Source organism: Pinus tabuliformis, chromosome 1_2 (genome assembly GCF_031772625.1).
Source record: "Pinus tabuliformis cultivar Carrire ecotype Pingquan chromosome 1_2, CPIR1, whole genome shotgun sequence".
NCBI lineage: Eukaryota > Viridiplantae > Streptophyta > Pinopsida > Pinales > Pinaceae > Pinus > Pinus tabuliformis.
In genome coordinates, this window is record NC_142298.1 from 1,208,000,134 (window position 1) to 1,208,019,942 (window position 19,809).

The window sequence follows — 19,809 nt, forward strand, 5'->3', positions numbered from 1 at the left end:
TGCAGAGTCACTAGCTGAGTTGGAGCAGGATCTAGAGCGTCTGACGGCGGATATGCCTGAGACTACCATAGATGATATTCCTATCAGACTTCAGCGCTATGTAGTCGCAGTCCCTGGACCGTTTAGGAGATTTTTGTGTAAGGTAGCCCGTGCAGTGGTGTCGTATAGGGAGCACCACCAGTGATTGGCTAGTCACTTTGTAGACACATGTGACATTTTTGACTTTTTGTACTTTATCATTTTTGCCGATCATAAGGTGTTTTTCAACCTATGATCGAAGACGATGTATATTTTTTGACACACTCCTATCTATATATATATCACTATTACCGGCTTATCTTGTTTAACATATGTGATGAAATGTTTTTTAAATTTACTTGCATGATTATCGTAAATGTCTGTCCAACATTCGAGAAGCAATTGCATCTGCTAATGTATTTAAAGACCTTGGAATATGCTGATATTCAATGTAATCAAATTCACGTTCCAAGAGACGCACTCTCAAAAACAACCTTAATAACACAGGATTTCTAATGGCATATACTCTATTAAGCTGTAATACAACAAGTTCAGAATCTAACCTCACTATCAAACGTCGAATTCCAAATGAAATAGATTCGGATAATAATTCAACCACTGCACTGTATTCTGCAATGTTGTTCGTTGTTTGACCGAGGCTTACCCCATGCATAGAAACTAACTCGTCAGAGGGTGAATAGATAACCCAAGCTGCGGAAGAGATATTCCGTGTACTACGACAAGCACCATCAGCAAATCCAATGTATGTTTGGAGAGGCGTCGACATCTGCAATATCAAGAGTAAAACCAAGATAAGCCAGAATAACGACGAAAAACACACTCTCTAAGCTAAGCACACTAACTAAACTAACAAACATACTAGCTAAAAGAAAACCTAACCTAACTAAAAATTCTCCATACCCACCATTTAAGCATAATACCTCTTTAGGTAAAGTCCATTTCTGGGTTTACCCAAAGAGTCCCCATCAAAATCTACCAGCTCATAAGCCCCTTTTGCTAGCTTTCGCTTTACAATGTAGGGTCCATGCCACATAGGAACGAATTTTCCAGCACCTAGCTTATCGTTAGCTTGATCATATAATAGCACTAGGTCTCCCTCCGAAAAACTTCGAGGGGTCACATTTCTATCATACTGAGCTTTCATTCGCTTCGCGTGAGTCTCGATTGCCAATGCAGCGTCACGTCGAGTCTCATCTAATTTAGCTAAGTACAATAAACGTTTCTCCTCTTCGGAAGTAGCTGGAAGTAATTCGACAGCCATTTGAAGTGATGGGATTTCGCATTCAATGGGTAACACAGCTTCCAAGCCATAAACTAGCTGGAAAGGAGTGAACCCTGTTGAAGTTTTCACTGAGGTTCGGTATGCCCATAGCGCTGAAAATAACATGTTGTGCCAATTCGACCGATGAATACCAATGGTTCGTCGGATCATGATAACCAGAACTTTGTTGATAGACTCAACCAAACCGTTGGCTTGCGGATAATAAGGAGTAGAGCTATCGTGGCGCAAACCAAGCTGGCTTGTAAGCTCAGTCATCATGATGTTTCGAAAATGGCTCCCATGGTCAGTAATGATTGCTTGTGGGACACCAAACCTAGTTATAATATGATTGAATACGAAAACTGCAGCTGTTTTGCCGCTTGCGTCGAATGTAGGCATCGCCTCGGCCCATTTAGTAAAATAATCAACCGCGAGGATGATATACGCATGCCCCCCGGCCGAGTGAGGGTTACAAGTAATAAAGTCGATACCCCATTTGGCGAATGGACCAACGGCAATTATAGGGTGGAGAGGAGCAGGTGGTGCGCGCATCTTGCGATCAAACACTTGACAGTTGTGGCACTTCCGGACTGCAATGATACAATCTTTAAACATAGACGGCCAGAAATAGCCAGCGCGCAACACCTTCTGAGCTGTGGCATACCCAGACATATGACCGCCACATGCTCCAGAGTGACAATCATTCAAAACCCTCTCAGCCTCTTCGTGAGTTAAACAACGTCGAAAAACTAAGTCTGCCCCCCGGCGATAAAGTGTATCTCCAATAATTTTGTATTGCTGGGATTGAAACCGAATTTTTCGACGTTCCGCTTTGGAAGCTTCAGGCCGAAAGGTTTGGGTTTGGAGATAGATGATTATATCCCCGTACCACGGATCTACAGTACTGATAAGAAACAAAGATTCGTCCGCAATGGACTCCTCTGCCACAGTTTCTGTGTCAGCACACGGGAAATCACACATCAATTCCGCAAAAACTAAGGATTTCTTAGACTTGGACTTCTCGAACTCCAAGTCGAACTCTTGCAGGATAACGATCCATTTAGAGTACTTGCCCCCTAGCAGTTGTTTTGTCAAAATATAAATCATAGGGTTGCAATCCGAAATAACTGTAGTTTTACGGAGAAGAATGTAGTGACGAAAACGCTGGACAGCTTGAACGGCTGCCAGGGCCAATTTCTCCACATGCGAATATTTTAGCTCAGTGGGATTTAAGGTCCTACTAAGATAATATATCACATGTTCCGCTCCGAATTCATCTTCTTGAACTAACACCATTCCAATGGTGGAATGCGAAGCTGCGAGGTATAAGAAGTAGTCCTGGTTGTAGTTGGGAGGATGCAACAACGGTGCATGGGTCAACGCGTGTTTAAGTGCATCAAAAGATTGTTGGGCAATCTCGTCCCAAAAGAATTGAGCGTTCTGTTTCAACAACCGTGTAAAACCTTTAGTGACCTCGGCGTAGTTTGGGATGAATCGGCGTAAAAAGTTCGCTTTCCCTTGCAAACTTTGGAGTTGGCGCAAACTCGAAGGAGGAGGCAATTTGATGATAGCTTCGACCTTCGAGGGATCGACGCGAATGCCGGCTTTTGAAACAACAAATCCCAGCAATCGACCTGTTTCTATACAGAAAACACACTTGTGGGGATTCAACCGAATTCGATAATGCCTACACCTCATAAAGATTGCTCGTAAGTGGACAAGGTGATCAGCTCGATGTAAAGAATGAGCAGGCAAATCATCGAGGTACGGTTGCACAATGTGCTTGATGTCATGAAATGCGTAAGACATCGCCCGTTGAAAAGTGGCCCCGGCATTCTTAAGCCCAAAAGGTAATTTGCAATAAGCAAATGTCCCCCATGGACAAATGAATGCCGTTTTTGGTTGGTCGGCAGGTAGAATATTGATTTGATTATAGCCCGAAAAACCATCCATAAAGGAAAACATTTCACTTCCGGCACAATCATCAATAATTTGATCGATATAAGGCGTAGGATAGTTGTCTTTTGGACAAGCTCGATTTATATCCCTATAGTCGATACAGATTCTTATTGTTCCTTGTTTCTTGTTGACCGGAACAATATTCGATACCCAATCCGTTAACGGGATCGGATAAATGAAACCTGCTTTCAACAGCTTTTCGACTTCTGCTTTAATCGCAGCCGCTTTTCGAGGGTGAATCTGACGCAACCGTTGCCGGACGGGTTTAGCATCCGGGTAGGTCTTTATTTCATGAACAACAATGGCAGGATCGATTCCCGGCATTTCCTCGTAAGACCAGGCAAACACATCGCGGAATTCTTGGAATAGGGCCTTGTAAGTTTGGATTTCATCTTCTGTACATGCGGCACCTATATGAATGTTCTCCTCAATTCCGGGCTTCACTGAAATATCAATGGGAATAGTACGAGAAATATTCCCTAAATTCAACTCTGAATCAGAATGTTTCGTTGGATCCTGAGCGTCTTTGACATATTCAGCGGTAAAGATAGATGAAAAATCATTTTCAAATGCATCATCCTTAGGTAAAAACGAAGATCTGTGATGGAGATCTTCCCATGGTAGATCGTCTACACTTAGGATTTCGCGAAGTTGTTCGTCAGATGACACGACTTCGGGAAACGCTATCCGTTCTAAGGTTGAGGTGAAAAGTGATTCTTCACTGACCACATTCATTTGGTCGATTTCGGTTGAACGCGAGTCGGTAAAAGACATGACGGCTTCATAAGCAATTTCATATGGACTCAAAGGCATAGCATCACCGAATGAGTCTATCTCAGAGTCAGATGGGACAATCCAAGGATCATCATAAATAATGTTTTCTGATGTAATCATATGAATTGTTGCAAATGAAGGATCTACGCTGAGTGGAGGGAGAGGAAAAGTTCCCAGTAAACCGGAATCTTTAACTAAACCTACGCCAACGTCCCTATAAGGGATTGTCGTCTTACCGACATGCTGGATACTCTCTGAAGAGGCTGGGTCGGATGAAAAGTATGTCAGCTGATCAATAGTCACGATCTTACCGTTATGTGGAAACTTAATTACTCTGAAGACCGATGAAACGACCGCTGTCATAGCATATGACCAACTTCGACCCAAAAGAAGGTTGTAGTCTAGAGGGGCATCAACCACTTCCACATCCAGACTAACGGTTTTACCTTCTACCCCTATAGGCAATTCCTGTAGAATACCAAACGGACGGAACCCACGGCCATCAAAGGCCTTAAGGATGGTGGGGGATTGGTTCAACGAAGGAGAACCAAGAGATCTCCAACATTGAATCGACATAATACACGTAGAAGCTCCCTCATCAATCACAGTCCGATGAATAGGCCTGTTTTTTACTATCACTGGAATTTGGAAAGCCATTTGATGGGGGAGACGCGGTGTACTATTTTCTAGATCGAAGATTATTAGGTTCGGGTCCTGAACATCAACAGCTCCGATAGCCGACAAAAGTAATTTTCGTTGTGCTGGGCATGATTGCAGCACTTCTAACGCCGACATTGCTGAGGGTGAAACAGCTAAGTCCTCAACAATGTTGTAATTCTGGGCTGCTCTCGCATGTGGATTGAAAGCAGACCTTCGAAGTACACCCTTGGCGGGCGGTTTGATTACTAAGTCCGGGTTAGGTTTTTCGATCTGTAGTGGATCGGAACCAGGAGCTGAGGTTGATGGATTAGAGTGAGAAGATTCTGCTTCCTTACCATCAACAGGATTCTTACTACCATAATCTTGCGATCGAGTCGCAATCCTCACATGAGACATCATCAAAATGGGTTCTTCACTGGCATTCGAGGAAGAACCTATCATCTTATTCTCCTGCTCCGGAAATGGATTTTTTAACACAGCAGGAGTGGGAGAACCTTTGACTATTTTCACAACCTCGGCCCGATGAGGGCGATGAGGGCAATCTCTCGTAAAATGATCCTCTTCACAAATAAGACAAGGATATCGAGGTTTGCGCTTTTCGTCATTGGTTTCCGACTTTTCTGTTTTCTCCTTCGGAGCCTTGTCTGCTTTAGCCTTCTTCTTTCCTTTCTTCTTTCCACCGTTTTTTGATTTGGCCGTAGATGACTCTACAGCGTGAATATCGGCGGTAAGTTCAGGAGAAGACTCTCCTGTCGGGGAATCAGGCAAAGTGATAATAGGAGTAGTTGAAGCCTTGGAAGACTTCTTCTTGCTCTTTGTATTCACGATACCAATCATACCATCAGCGGCATGAGATCCCGAAGGAGCAGCAGCGATTTGATTCGACTTTGGAAGATCTGGAATCTTCTCGTGTAACGTACCCGACTGAGTGTAAACTAAGTCAAGGTATTGCGCCTGAGCAATGACTTGCTCCTCAGTAACTACTCCGGCCTTAGCTACATCTTCAGTAATCTTCGGTAATAATGATTTAACAAACCATTCAGCTAAGATTTGGTCCGGGATAAAAACTTTCACTAGTCTTCTTCGACGTCTCCACTCATGAATGTGATCAGAAATATACGTGGACGTTGATTGTTTTAGTGAAGTTAATAACTCCGTGCCGTTATCGTATCTGACCGGCAACTGAAAGTGAGTTAAGAACGAGGTAGCTAACTGGCTAAAATTGTAAAAAGAGGCCCGTGGTAACTCAATGTACCACTTGGCCGCGAGACCAATGAGTGTACGCTGGAAAAGACGTAAGCGGATCGAATCATCCGAGATAGAATTTGAAGCACACCAGAGGTGGTAAGTCATCACGTGATTGGACGGATCCTCTCCAGACTTACCTTCGAACTTGGGTATATCACTGGGCAACTTATTTGGCATTGGCGGCCAGAACTGAAGATATTGAATTGGATCGTTCGTTAGGCGCGTCAAGTCTGGTAAATCCAAAGTTGCGATAAACGGTAACTGCCGGTTAGGATCTCTAAAACTCTGGGTCACAAGACCAGTCCCAGGAGGAGGATATCCAGGATAACTAGGAACAGGAGTCGCATTTGGGATATTATATCCTCCTGGAAAACCAGGATTAACCGGACCGTACTGGGGTTGTTGAGGTTGTTGATAAGTGTACCCAGGATACGGTTGATACTGGTAAACCGGTTGTTGGACAGCTTGCCCAGGTTGGTACTGTCCCTGGTACGGTTGGTGAACAAATTGAGGTTGAGTAGTGACAACCGTACTTATACCAGGCTGACCTGCAGGCATCTGGACCGTGGTTTGAATCGTAGATCCAGACAACGGTAAAGATGTCTGAGGAGTGGTTACAGAGACAGTAGAAACCGGAGCCGTCGATACTCCAGAAGTAAGTATGGTAGATGTGGCGGTAGTTGCAGCAGCCGTTTGAGATGGAGTACTAGGTGCAATTGGCGGCTGAGTAACTACCGAAGTTACAGAAGTTTGAACATTTGACTGGACAGGTTGCGGTTGCTGGGGTGGACCAGAAACTACGGGTTGTCCAGCTTGAGGTACCAACTGTATACTTGGCTGCAACACCTGTTGACCCTGTGATGGATCCCACACTAACATTCCAGGGTATTGACCCGTAACAGGTTGAGGATACTGAGATCCATAACCGGATTGAGGATAGGATTGATAATTGTAAGGTGCAGTTCCCATACTTGGAACATATGACTGACCTTGAGGCGGTTGATAACCTTGACTCGAGTATTGACCTTGAGGTAAATACGGATACTGGGGTTGACCTTGACCTTGAGGTTGGTACCCTTGAGGTTGATACCCTTGGGGTTGCCATCCTTGAGGTTGGGAAACGGGAACTGAACCTGACATCATGTAAATGTCTCCTACACCCAATGGTATATTACCACTGTTTCCAGCTAATAACCCATGATCAACGGGTTGAGGAGATGCCCCCGCAAAGGTACCAGAAAGTGATTGATACCCGGTGGGAACAGAAGGACCGCCGTGTAAGAAAGATTCAGGACTTTGAGTAAACACGGACGACTGACCAGACATATTTACAGGAGTATGAATACCTCCAGGTGGAAAAGGAGTACGAGGTGTAGAAAAACCTACCCCAAAGTTGTCTAAATAATTGGTTAACGAAAGGTACCAAGTAGTACTTCTAGGAGGACTGTAAAAGATAGATTCACGCTCCCTTAGATCAATAGTAAGTTGATCTTCAAGGTTAGAGACGCCTATTTCTTCCTCTGGAGCAAGTTCTTCGATAGCAATCAAACCAGTAGGAAGATTTTCGGTGATAATTCTTTCTATTCTCGGTGAATCTGGAACACTAGAAGTCGGAGTAACAGGTTCAGATATTTCAGGTTCTTCGCCTGTATCACTAGCAGACGAAAAACTACCAACAAGCTCAGAAACTGTAACAGCTTCGGGATTATAACCTGTCTCTAAGCCTTGGTAATCTGAATGGACTACCAAGGAATATTCTCCTTCTTCAGGTGAACCTACTCTACTGCCACTAGGAGGAGTTACAAGGACCTTTAAACCTTCTAGATTACACGGGTCGTCTCGAGGAGGTGATCCCCTAAGTCTACGGGATCTTCTCAACAATTCGGCCACAGAAACAACTTCAGGAGACTGGCCCCGAAGTCTACGGGACTGTCTCGGTAATTCCGCCACAGCTAAAAACTTTTAACTACTACACACGAAAACAAAATAAAATTTCAAATCAAACCACCTAAAGTCTCTAAAGAACCAAACAAATTTGAATCACACACCTAAAGAATCTAGGGCGTCAAACCAAGCACAAACAGTAGCTTTCCAGACCGAAAGCGCTAGTTGGTGATGAAGCCCAACATCGCTGGATTCAGTACAGAAGTGGCGGGTGGAACAGTTACCCCGGCAACCTGCTTAATGAATAGACTGGACCAAGTTCCTCCACTTTAACCGTCTCGAGTGAAGTGAACCCCCCAGAAAATCCAAGTGAGTCTAGCCGACGTCTGCTCCAGGTACAGTGGGATCTTCCCTCCACCGTCACCTCGGTAGAATCCTAAAGATAATGGTCACTAAGGTTACCAACCGCAACAAATGCACCTGGGGGAACAGTCTAAACTCCGACAGCACGCAAGGGCAGAGTAGCAAGCTCAATCCCCTTGCCGGCTCCTTGACAATAATCCAAGGTTTACCGACAAGTGACCCCTGGCTCCTCGACAATGGTTAATCCGAGGTTTACCGTTTGTAATACGTGCGTGTCTGGCGTCGTTCCCAATGAGGGGGGATTGATCCCCTCACTGGTTCGGACACGAGCTCGTGCTTCTCCTTTAAGAGGAGCTTTCCCAGAGTACAAATGAGACAATTGGATTTATTCTATCACAAGATAAGCTACTTGTTTGGTTTTGTTGTCTTGGAGAGTTAATTACTCACCTACTCCAAGACACTAGCCTGATCTAAATTGGTGTTTCAGAGCCCTAGTAAATAAAAGTTACTACGTCGATTTTACTTTAAGCGTTAATTTTATGGTTTTTCTTAAAGACAAAAGGTAGCGGAAGTGAAACCAATGGTGTGTAGACTCGACTCAAACCACTACAAAGATGCACCTAAGATGATTTACGCTACTTTCCTTTTTCAATGAAATTCTTAACTAAGAGAGTTGAGAGATGCAAATTTTATAGAAAACAACTTTCTTAGTAAAGACAATCAAAGAAACAATTCTCTTTATCTTTTCAAGCATACAAACATGACCACTCCTTACGTGCACGAAAAACTCTTTTTCTTTCAAAACTTTTCAAAGCTACTTGAAACAAAACTTTTCAAAGGAGATGTTTTTGTATTTTCTCTTTTTAATAAAGCATATAAATCTATTTTAACAAAAATCAATCTCAAAAGCTATAAAATCTATGAAAACTTGACTCACAAGCAAATCAAAAGGGAAATTACTCTAAGCAAACCTAACAAGGCAAAAGCTCACAAAGATGATTCTAGGTTGTTTTACTTGACCAAAATCAAATCAAGGACCAGCTAATGCAGAATCAAAAGACTAGTCAAAACAAAACTCAAATCTTTTTGTTCTTTTGTAAAATGGAATTCAAGACTCAATCAACAAGCACTTCGAAATTTGCCCAAAGAGAAAACTCAATGGTAAGTTGCTCTCACAGGTAGACTTTATGACAGGTCTGACTTCTAAGAATGCTGACAAAACCAGAGAGATCTAAGGCTTGACAACTTCTACCGCCAAAGTCACTACAAGACCTACTCAAAAATCAAACCCTAGGGCTTAAACTTCTATGAAATCCACTAAAACACTCAATGCTATCGAAACAAGTTCAGGTGAAGATCTTTGACAAGAGACTAATGAATCTGGGCAGTAAAAACTAAGAAAAAGCAAAATCTAAGAGAAAAAATGCAAAAAATGGAATTTTCTCAAATTTTAGCAGGGGACGCAGGCAACCCGTTAGAACAGGTGCGGGCCCGCTCTGTGCACACAGCGACAGTGCATCCAGGGACGCACTGTGCAATACTCAGAGGGTGCGTCCTACTGGAAAATTCAAGAAAAACCAAAATGAATCTAACCCTAAGCTAACCCACCCAAAGACAAAGTCACAGAGCCAAAAACCAGAAAAATAAACCAATTTTCTCAGAGCAAAGTTCATACAAAGGAAAAGACTTTCACATCAATGGAGTCCCCAGTGGAGTCGCCAATTTGTCAGGCGGAAAGAGTCGATTGTGCGGACACAACCAACCTCCCTAGGAGCCTAAGACTCTCTAGTGACAAACAAGACAAACAAGAGCAATCCTTCTCTAAACATGCATTTACTATATGGGAAATCAAGTGTTTAGATCCTACCTGTAGTCCAACGCTGTTGTAGCAGTCCAGCTCCACTGATCCGGATGAGCTCCTCCTTCACTTTGAAACCTGCATGCACTAACAATCAAACGATTAAATAGCACTTGATAATCTCATACAATAAAACATATTTAACACATAGACCAAGGAGTACATGAAACAACTCATAAATAGCAAGTTATTGAGAAGAATGGACTCATTTGCATTAACAGGTAACAAAAGGAACAAATACAACCTGAGCCTTGGTGTTGTGCAAGTCCCTCCCAAGGTCCATCAAGAGTTCTCCTTTACTTTGACAAAGCTCACCCACTTCCAAATAGAACAAGCAAAGATAGCAATCTCTCCTCACAAGCTTCTAAATGGGAGTCCTAATTCCTGCAGCATTTACCCTTAGAAATGTATAGCTTCCAACCCCTTCTCCTTCTGGGCCAATGCCTGTATTTATAGTGCTCAAGAGGAAGTTAATCAGGTCCACCATCAATGGGATAATCCCCTCTTTGGATGGGATAGCTCCCTTATTGATGGGATAAGTTCCTCTTTGGTAGGAGTGCATGAACCATCTGGAGGCGCTCAATACACGTCGAACAACCTTCTAGAATGCTCTAGAAATGACCACAAGTGACTTTTTAAAGATGAAACTTACGCATTTTAAACTTTACAGGGGGACGCACCTGCCCCTTTACATACAGAGCGTCCAAAGACGCAGTTTTCGTGAACATTGGGTGCATCCCCGCAGGTAAGGTTGAGAGAACCTGCGTCCCCAGAGATAAATACATTTATAAAGACTTTCTCTCTTTTTGGAGTTTGACATGGAGAGCAGAGGCATAAGACTTGCCTAAGAGGATAGCATGACTGTTGATAGAGCCATACTAACTGTAAATAGTCATGGTGACATTTTTTAGTGTAACACCGCAGTTGTGCACCCATCATATCTATATCAAAAAAGATGCATGCCCTATCCGATAGCCCCAGAGTAGGTTGAATCCGCACCTCAGGGATATTGTGAAACAAGAATTGTAGAAATTACTAGGTGCAAACTTCACATACCCAATTTTAGATAGCCATTGGGTTTCCCCATTACTAGTCGTCCCTAAGAAAAATGGAAAATGGAGAATTTGTGTAGATTACAGGGAACACAATAAAGCCACCCAAAAATACCATTTTCCCCTTCCTTTCATAGACCAAGTCCTTGATACCTTAGCTGGGAAGAAATTATTTTCTTTTCTAGATGGTTTCAACGGTTATAATCAAATTCAGATTACTTTGAAAGATCAAGATAAAACCATGTTTACTTGCGCATGGGTTACATTCACATACACGGTTTTACCCTTTGGACTGTGCAATACTCCAACGATGTTCCAGAGAGCAATCTGGAGTATTTTATCTGATCTAATCAATGAAGGACTCAAGTTGTATATGGATGATTTAACCCCATTTGGGGATGACTTTGATCAAGCTATGAAAAATTTAGAAAACGTCGTTGAATGATGTATCACTACCAGATTGTGTTTAAGAAATGGAATTTTGATGACTGAAGGTGTTGTTTTAGGGCACTATATTTCTGTTGCAGGGATTCAGGTGGATCCAGGTAAAATTGAGGTAATCCTTAAGTTACCTACACACCGCACACAAACTGAGGTACGTAGTTTTCTCGGTTATGGAGGGTGCTATCACAGATTTATAGAACACTTTTAGAAGATAGTTGCACCTTTATATTCCTTAACAAGAAATGTTGAATTTGAATGGTATAACAATTATGTTGTTTCGTTCACAGATCTCAAGAAACTTGTTTCGACAGCACTGGTGTTGAGAGGACCAAACTGGGAGTTACCTTATCACATCTACTCGGATGCATCAAACACAACCATAGGTGTTGTTCTTGGACAAGAGGAAGACAAGAAACCTTATGTTATCTATTATATCAGCAAAAAACTCACTCCTGCTGAGTTAAACTATACAGTAACAGAAAAAGAATTTTTATCTATTATACATGCTATCAATAAATTCTGACATTATATAATATGCTATCCAGTTTTTCTGTACACTTATCACTCTGCTATTAGATACTTAGCTAATAAACCCATTACTAATGGTCGGGTGACTCGATGGTTATTGTTGTTGCAAGAATTTGATATCACCATTAAGGATCAACCAGGAAAAGAAAATTTTGTGGTAAATTTCCTATCTCGAGTACCTAAGGTGGATGACTGTCAGCTGGTAGATGACCAATTTCCGGATGAACATCTATTTGTAGTAACAATAAAAACATCATGGTACGTTGATGTGGAAAATTACTTGGTAGTAGGGAAATTGCCAACACATCTGTCACCACGAGAAAGGAAATTGATCATACAACACAACGCACGTTTTTCCTGGATCAGTGGTTATCTTTTCCACACTGGTTCTGATTTTCAAATCCGAAGGTGCATTAGAGAGGATGAAGTTTATGACATTCTAAGGGCTTTCCATGACGAACCCTGTGGAGGATACTTTGCAGACCACCGGATTGGACATAAAGTTCTTCAAATGGGCTATTATTGGCCCACAATATTTAAGGATGCAAAAAGGTATGTTCAAGCCTATGATAGTTGTCAATGGATGGGTCGTCCTGGCCAAGCTGACGAAATTCCCTTACAACTGCAAGTGGTGGTGGAACCATTTGAAAGATGGGCGTTGGATTTTGTCGGCCCCTTCAACCCACCATCAAATTAGAAAGTGTACATATTGGTTTTCACATATTACATAACTAAATGGGTCGAAGCAGTAGCTTTTCCAAGAGCCATAGAGGAGGCAGTGATTAATTTCCTGTTTGAACTATTTGTGCAATACAAATTACCAAGGGAAGTAATAACAAACAGAGGGCCACAATTTACAGGACATAAAATTTTAGCCACCCTTCAAAACTATCATATTAAGCATAGAGTTACTTCTCCATATCACCCCCAGGCAAACGGACAAGTAGAAAGAACTAACAAACTCCTGGAGGCAGTTCTAACCAAAGTTGTATATGCAAATCGTCAAAATTAGGAAGCCAAGCTCCTAGAGGTCCTATAGGATTATTGGACAACATGGAAGAACACTACTGGTCACTTGCCATATCACCTTGTCTTCGGCAAAGAACCAATTTTTCCAATAGAATTCGAAATAAAAACTCTCAAGACTGCAAGGGAAATTGGATTAGATTTGACAGAAGCACAAACCCAGCACCTACAACAACTTAATGAGTTAGATGAAGCACGTCTATTTGTTGTCAAATGCACTACTATTATACAACAACAAAGAGCTAAATGGCATGATTGACTGATTAAAAATAAATCATTCCAAAAAGGTGACTGGGCGTTGCTATATGATTCCAGGTTTTAGGATTTTCCAGGGAAATTATAGACAAGGTGGCTCGGGCCATATGAAATCAAAGAAGTCCACAATAATGGTACCATAACTCTAAACACTATTGACGGATCTGGTACCTCTTTTCTAGTAAACGGACATTGATTACACCTCTACCACCAACCACTCACGAAGGAGTCTTTCTATCATGAGGTAAGTAATGATCCTACTTTCCATATTATAGCTGACTGGGGTGGCAACCCAGCAGCTCCATCTCTTTAAAAATCTGATTTTCTTTATCATCTTGTATATACTGTATATATTTTCTTTAGAGTTGATTAAGTTCTTCTTTTCTTTTTTTCTCTCTTTTTTGTCTTCCTTGTCCTTTTCTTTATAAGAAAAATAGGATAAAATACCTTAAGGCAGCTGTTGTTCCCTTTATCGTGACTACTGTTCCATTTATTACGATTGTTGTTCCCTTTATCGCGACCGTTGTTCCCTTAATCACGACTATTGTTCCCTTTATTGTGACTGTTGTTCCCTTTATCATGATTGTTGTTCCCTTTATCACAGTTGTTGTTCCCTTCAGAATAGTTTTTGTTCCCTTTGGCACAATTTTTTGTTCCTTTAATTGCCATTGTTGTTCCCTTTGATTGTTGATTCCTTTCAGAATAGTTGTCGTTCCCTTTGCACCAAGATGTCTCTATTTTCCATACAATTGACGACAATATTTAAAAGTGAGTTTAAAAAGAATTGATCTTTACTTTATCATGGTGTCAAGAATAATGTCTTATCTAACATCCTATGGAGAACATTTTCTTTCCTTTGGCACATCCTATCAATTTAAATATGTGTTTTATATTCAGAGTTTTCTAAAAGAATCATAAATTGTTCATCATCTATCACCACTATAGTAGTTTCATCTTTTGTGTACATATTTAAATGGTGATTTTCTTTTAACACAACAAAGGACTGATACATACTTTATTTGGCATCTTCTTTCTTCCTTCCGCCATCCTTAAACTCTTAAGGAGATGATGAGCCACCCTTGATGATAAATAGATTAGTTCTAAAAAACATGACACTTAAAGTTAGATGTTCTCAAAGGATAGGGGGTCTCATCACGAGTCGGCCTACCATGACCATAATACAATAACATGAGTGGCATTCCCACTATGGCCACCAAACCAGGGTAATGGCCTTTGACACTAGTGTCAAAAGGACAAGAGGTCTCATCACAAGCTGGCTTGTTCACTTTGTTATGATCCAGTGAGTGGCATTGTTGTTATCTGGTCACCACGCAAGAAAAATGACCTTTCGAGAAAAATAATTTAAAATAATAATATCATCAGTCATTCATAGGTCACTGGCTCATCTACATGTTAAAAAGGTAACCTTGTCAAGGCTATGGACGCATGTTGGCAATAGTGGCTCTGCCTATGGCATTGGAATATATCTTCAATTGCCTTATCATGCCTATGTCATTAGCCCTCCTTTTTCTTAATAAAGAGATCACCATCATCAATATCTACACTTATCTTTGTAAAAACAACTAGAGGTGGTATATTAACTATGACATGAACAAATTCTAAACTTTCAGACCTCCGTAATATGCATTTTACTTATAAAGGATTGTTTCCCGATATATGCTTTTATGATCTTCAAAGTTTATTTATTAACGCAGTCTTTTTACAAACGATATATCGTTATAATTATGCTTTTTAAAAGTTCCCAATGATTACTCTAAGTCAGTAATCCATGCATTTATGACAGTTAATTAATTCTTACATCTGGCTACACTCGTTTTGACCATTCCCCTTCGTGATAATGATTGATTTCGTGTGAACATTTAATTTCCATAACTTTTTGAGTCGTGTTCAACCTTTCCTATTTGGAGGAGGTAAGGCATAGAACGTGCATGATGTGAATAAGCACAATTAACAAATATGACAAGTTTCGTCACATAAAAGCACACTGGACGATGTTATGTTTCCATATTGCTCATTCTATTAGAAGAATTCCGGATTGAAAAAAGTTTGTATATAGTTTCTTTGCATCAATCTCTTCCAAACCAGCGACAATGGGGGGTAAATCCATCTAAAATGAGCTTGTTACGAGTGACTAAGCAAGCCCGAAGAATCTTAGAGAAGGTGGCCTGGATTGGATATTTCACCCGATTGCAGGCATTTGATAACGTAGTTGCTTTAGAATTTTTACAAAATTTGTGTAATGAAGTCACGACGGTTAAAGGTAAGTGGATACCAGTCAACAAAATGATCCTGAAGGAAATTACAGGTCTCTCCATGAAAGGAGAGAAATGGATAGATAAGCATACCAGACTCTAAAGTGCGATGGAATTGTTTACAGACCCTAGTGAAGAATTGGTCTACAAAGGAAAAGGATTCCACCCCGCTTCATTTGGAGAACCATGGCAGGAGCTTGCAGACATAATCCAGAGGTACATTACATGTGACAACCACCATGATGTGGTAAGACCATGCCATCTCAAACTATTGGCAACTTTAAAACAAAAAATAGTCTTAAACATGCCTTTCTTTCTGAATTTCCTTTTACATGAAGCTGTTGGTAGATTGGGTAGAGCTAAGGACCCAAGTGCTATAGTCAGTCACCACTGTTTAATCAAATTGATAGTCAATAGGGAATTGGCATTATCACAATTAAGTTGGGACAATTTTTTGGGACCTAATGACCTGCCATCTGTGGAAGAAATGTGTGAGGAAGAAAATACTCAGCCTGATATGGAAAACATTCAACCAGACATGGAAAATGTTCCCCCTGAAATAGTAAACAATCAGCCAAGAGAGGAAAGTGATAGTCAAACCCCAGTGTTGCAGAACTTGACTAGATCTGAGAAGAGGGTAGCCTTTGTCCTAGTTTCTTTGCCAGCTAAGCATAGAAGTTCTAAAAGACTAGCTAGGGAAAGCCTATAGGGTCTGTTGAGCATGTGTCAGAGAATGAGCTATCTCAAGAATCCTCGATGGAGGAGGAGGTTAAACTCACCTCAAATTAATGAAGAGGAAATAGCCTAGGTCTTGGAAAATATGGGAACCCTCTTTTCTTTTGAAGGGAATGAAGACTTTTTTGAGAACCCATCTGAACTAGCTGCTGATTTTGTAGCCTCTATCCCTAATTCTAATAATATTGAGATCTTTCCATATTCCTCAGGTAAGCATAACCAGGAACATTCAGAAAAATTAGCCGAAATTATGAAAGAACCAGACTTTTCTGGAGAAGGGACCATTCCATTGACCCCTCATAATAAGAATTCTGAAGATAACTCAATTGCTACAGTTTTGATTGATGAAAATTCTAAAAAAAAAAAATGAAGTACGTCATGTTAACTAAAATGTCACTATTTATCCATTTTTATCTACAGAACCGATTTTAGAACCTATTGAAGGGTTGAAAGAAAGGAATGGGTAGAGAATCAAGTTATTGAAGCAAGAAAATAAAAAACTGAGAAAAATGATGGAACAACTCAAAAAATGGCTTAGAAATTCCAGAGGATGTTGTAGAAAGAAAATACAAACTGTGACAATTGGAGTCCAAAGTGAGAATTTCTTGAATCGGGTAGAAACTCAGACTAAGGGAACTCCCATTAATCATGCAAAAACTTAGACTGAGGGAACTCCCATTAATCATGCAGAAACTCAGACTGAGCGAACTCCCATTAATCATGCAGAAACTGAGACTGAGGGAGCTCCCATTAAGCATGCAGAAACTCAGACTAGAGGAAGTCCTATCAACCATGCAGAAACTCTAGCTAAGGATATTCCCACTAATTCTGTGGGAATTCAAACATATATCAACCCTTTTGTGGTTACATTGGAAGCAATAAGCCAGACAAACCTATTGATGACTATTAACAGGGCTACACAAACTGAAGTAGTGCTTCCCTATTCTCACTTGATCAAGGATACCACTATCCAAGTATTAAATAGGGAATTGGAAAGGCATAAACAGTTTTTGACACAATACCGAGAGCAAGTGATACCTCAGGCAGAACACCAAGAGTTGCTACAAAAGTACAAAGCACTGGCTGTTACTGAAGATGAAACCCATGCCAAACTTAGAATGGAGAAAAAGAAAACAAAGAAATTACGAGGGCAACTCCAAAAAGCTTTGGAACAAACCAAGGAAATATGCTCTGTGTACTCTGATGCATTGTCTTGTAGATCTCCAGCTAAAAACTATGCCCTGTTTCTACTTGAATGATATTTATTACTGAAAGTACAAGCCATACGGTCTAGCCAACCTTTTGAGTTCACTACTATTTCTGATTTTATTAAGTGTTTAGAGAGCAAGAGGATAATGTCAGGTATTTCTTATGTGAACTTTACATGCATAACTTTTTTTTGGAAGAACAGAGGAATGAGAACCCTAGTCCTTTTATTGGGGATGTACAATTCCAAGCTTTCATATCTTTTGCTAGGAATCAAATCAAATGGTATAAGGCCTATAACATATTCCAAAGAAGAGAGAATGGTTTAGACCTTTGGGTCAGAGGAGAACCTAACAGTCCACTACGAACTTTTATAAAGCATAAAAGGTTCATGGAACGACCTAGGGTTGTTTCTGCTTTATCCCCCATGCATAAAGATGTTCTTATAGCAGGTCTAGAGTATTTCAAAGACATTAAAGAGGAGGCCCTGCAGGCAGCACATCACCAATGGAAGGCATCTCATAATGAGGTAAAAAATAGAGAGCCTTTTAATTACAGAAATTTTTAGGCAGCAGCTAATGAGATGCAGCGTTATAGTCGTATGGTTATGTCTGAAGGACCCACTTGGATTGGGTGTTGGTACAAATTCCCTATTATCTGGTATCCTCCATATGGTTACAATGTTGAATATGAACTTTCTAAAAGAGAAGAAAATGAAGCTTTCAAGGTTCTTCAAAACAAGAATGGATTTCAGAAGTATGGTGAACATTCTTACCCAACTTATTCTTTGACCTTGCTACATGTTAATCATCTTTTTGCATGAGGACATGCAATAAGGAAAGTTGTGGGGTAATGTTGGGCCATGAAAATGGTATAATTCTTCTCCCTATTTCTTTAAACAAACATTATGTTTTTAAGCAGTTTTCCCTTAATTTGTAATGATTTAAGAGAAAAAGGATAATGAAAGCGAGTTGATGATAATATAGTTAGTTTGAGTCTTTTAGACATCAAAAAGGTTATAGTTTGAGTAAATTGTTATGCAAATTAGTCCAATTGAATGATTGTTGTTCCCTCGAGATATTGGAGCTAGATTTTGGATCAGTCGATGCCTTATTTGTGGAAAATTACAACTTGACGTCGAGCGTGATCGAAGAATGAAGTCAAAGGAAATCGATCATTACTATTCGAGGATCTTATGTTTAAAAGAGAAATCCTGAGAAGATGCTAATCCTCAGGATAACTCCATATTCAGTTTTTAATGTAATATATAAGGCAGCAAGTGAAAAGACAGAGGTGCTTTTTGATTATTACTTTTTCATTATATATTTCATACAACAATCTGAATTTGAACTTTCTCAAGGTCATTGTGTAAAACTCTTTGAAGTTAATGAATTTGCGCAAGATCTTACCTTAATCCTTAGTATTGAATTTATCTAAGACAGTACTTCTGGAGACCGTGGGCCCAATCACTGGAGGTTCTACTATCTGTTATGTATCATTATTAGTTAGTTACTTTTCCACATTTGCATTAGTTGTGTTTCTATTCACTTGCCTTTTCTTTCGTGGTAGATAATCAATTGAATTCTGTATCTTGTAATTCTGTTATGCATCTCCTGAAATCGTTGATTGGATTGTGTTACATAAATGTAAGGTTTGAGTTTATGAATTCCATAAGTTATCTTTGAGAAGTAAGACTTTCAAGCATTCATGTGATTTATTAGTCTTCCTTATGCATAGGATTTGTTGAAGGATAGATAAAATGGTTGATGAATTAAAATAGTCTTCTTTCATAGAACTATAATTGTAGGAGTAATTATTTATCGTTATCATTTTTCTCTGCAACGATTGAATTAGGAGCATGTTTAATGTAACTTTCCTATAGAAATCATTTTACACTCTTTCATAATATAAGAATCTATTTTTGCATAGATTGTGTCGATAGCCTTGAAATAAGAGACGAATCCCAAATTAATAAGATTAATGAAGGTAGGATTAAGTTGATTTTAAAGAGGTGTCTTAGTGCCCAACAATAGATAGTTTATTTTTTTAATTTGTTTTAGTTTACGGTAGCAGATTCGTTTAAGTTTCTAGTAGCAAGAGTAGATAGGTATCAATGCTAGTCTTTTGATCTTCTATTTTTTGTTTTTTCCATAGTTCAAAACATGTTTATTTAAAAGAATGTTTTGGAAAGCACTGAGGAAATGGTTGTATTGTAAAATTTTCTTCTCTCATATTAGTAGAAAT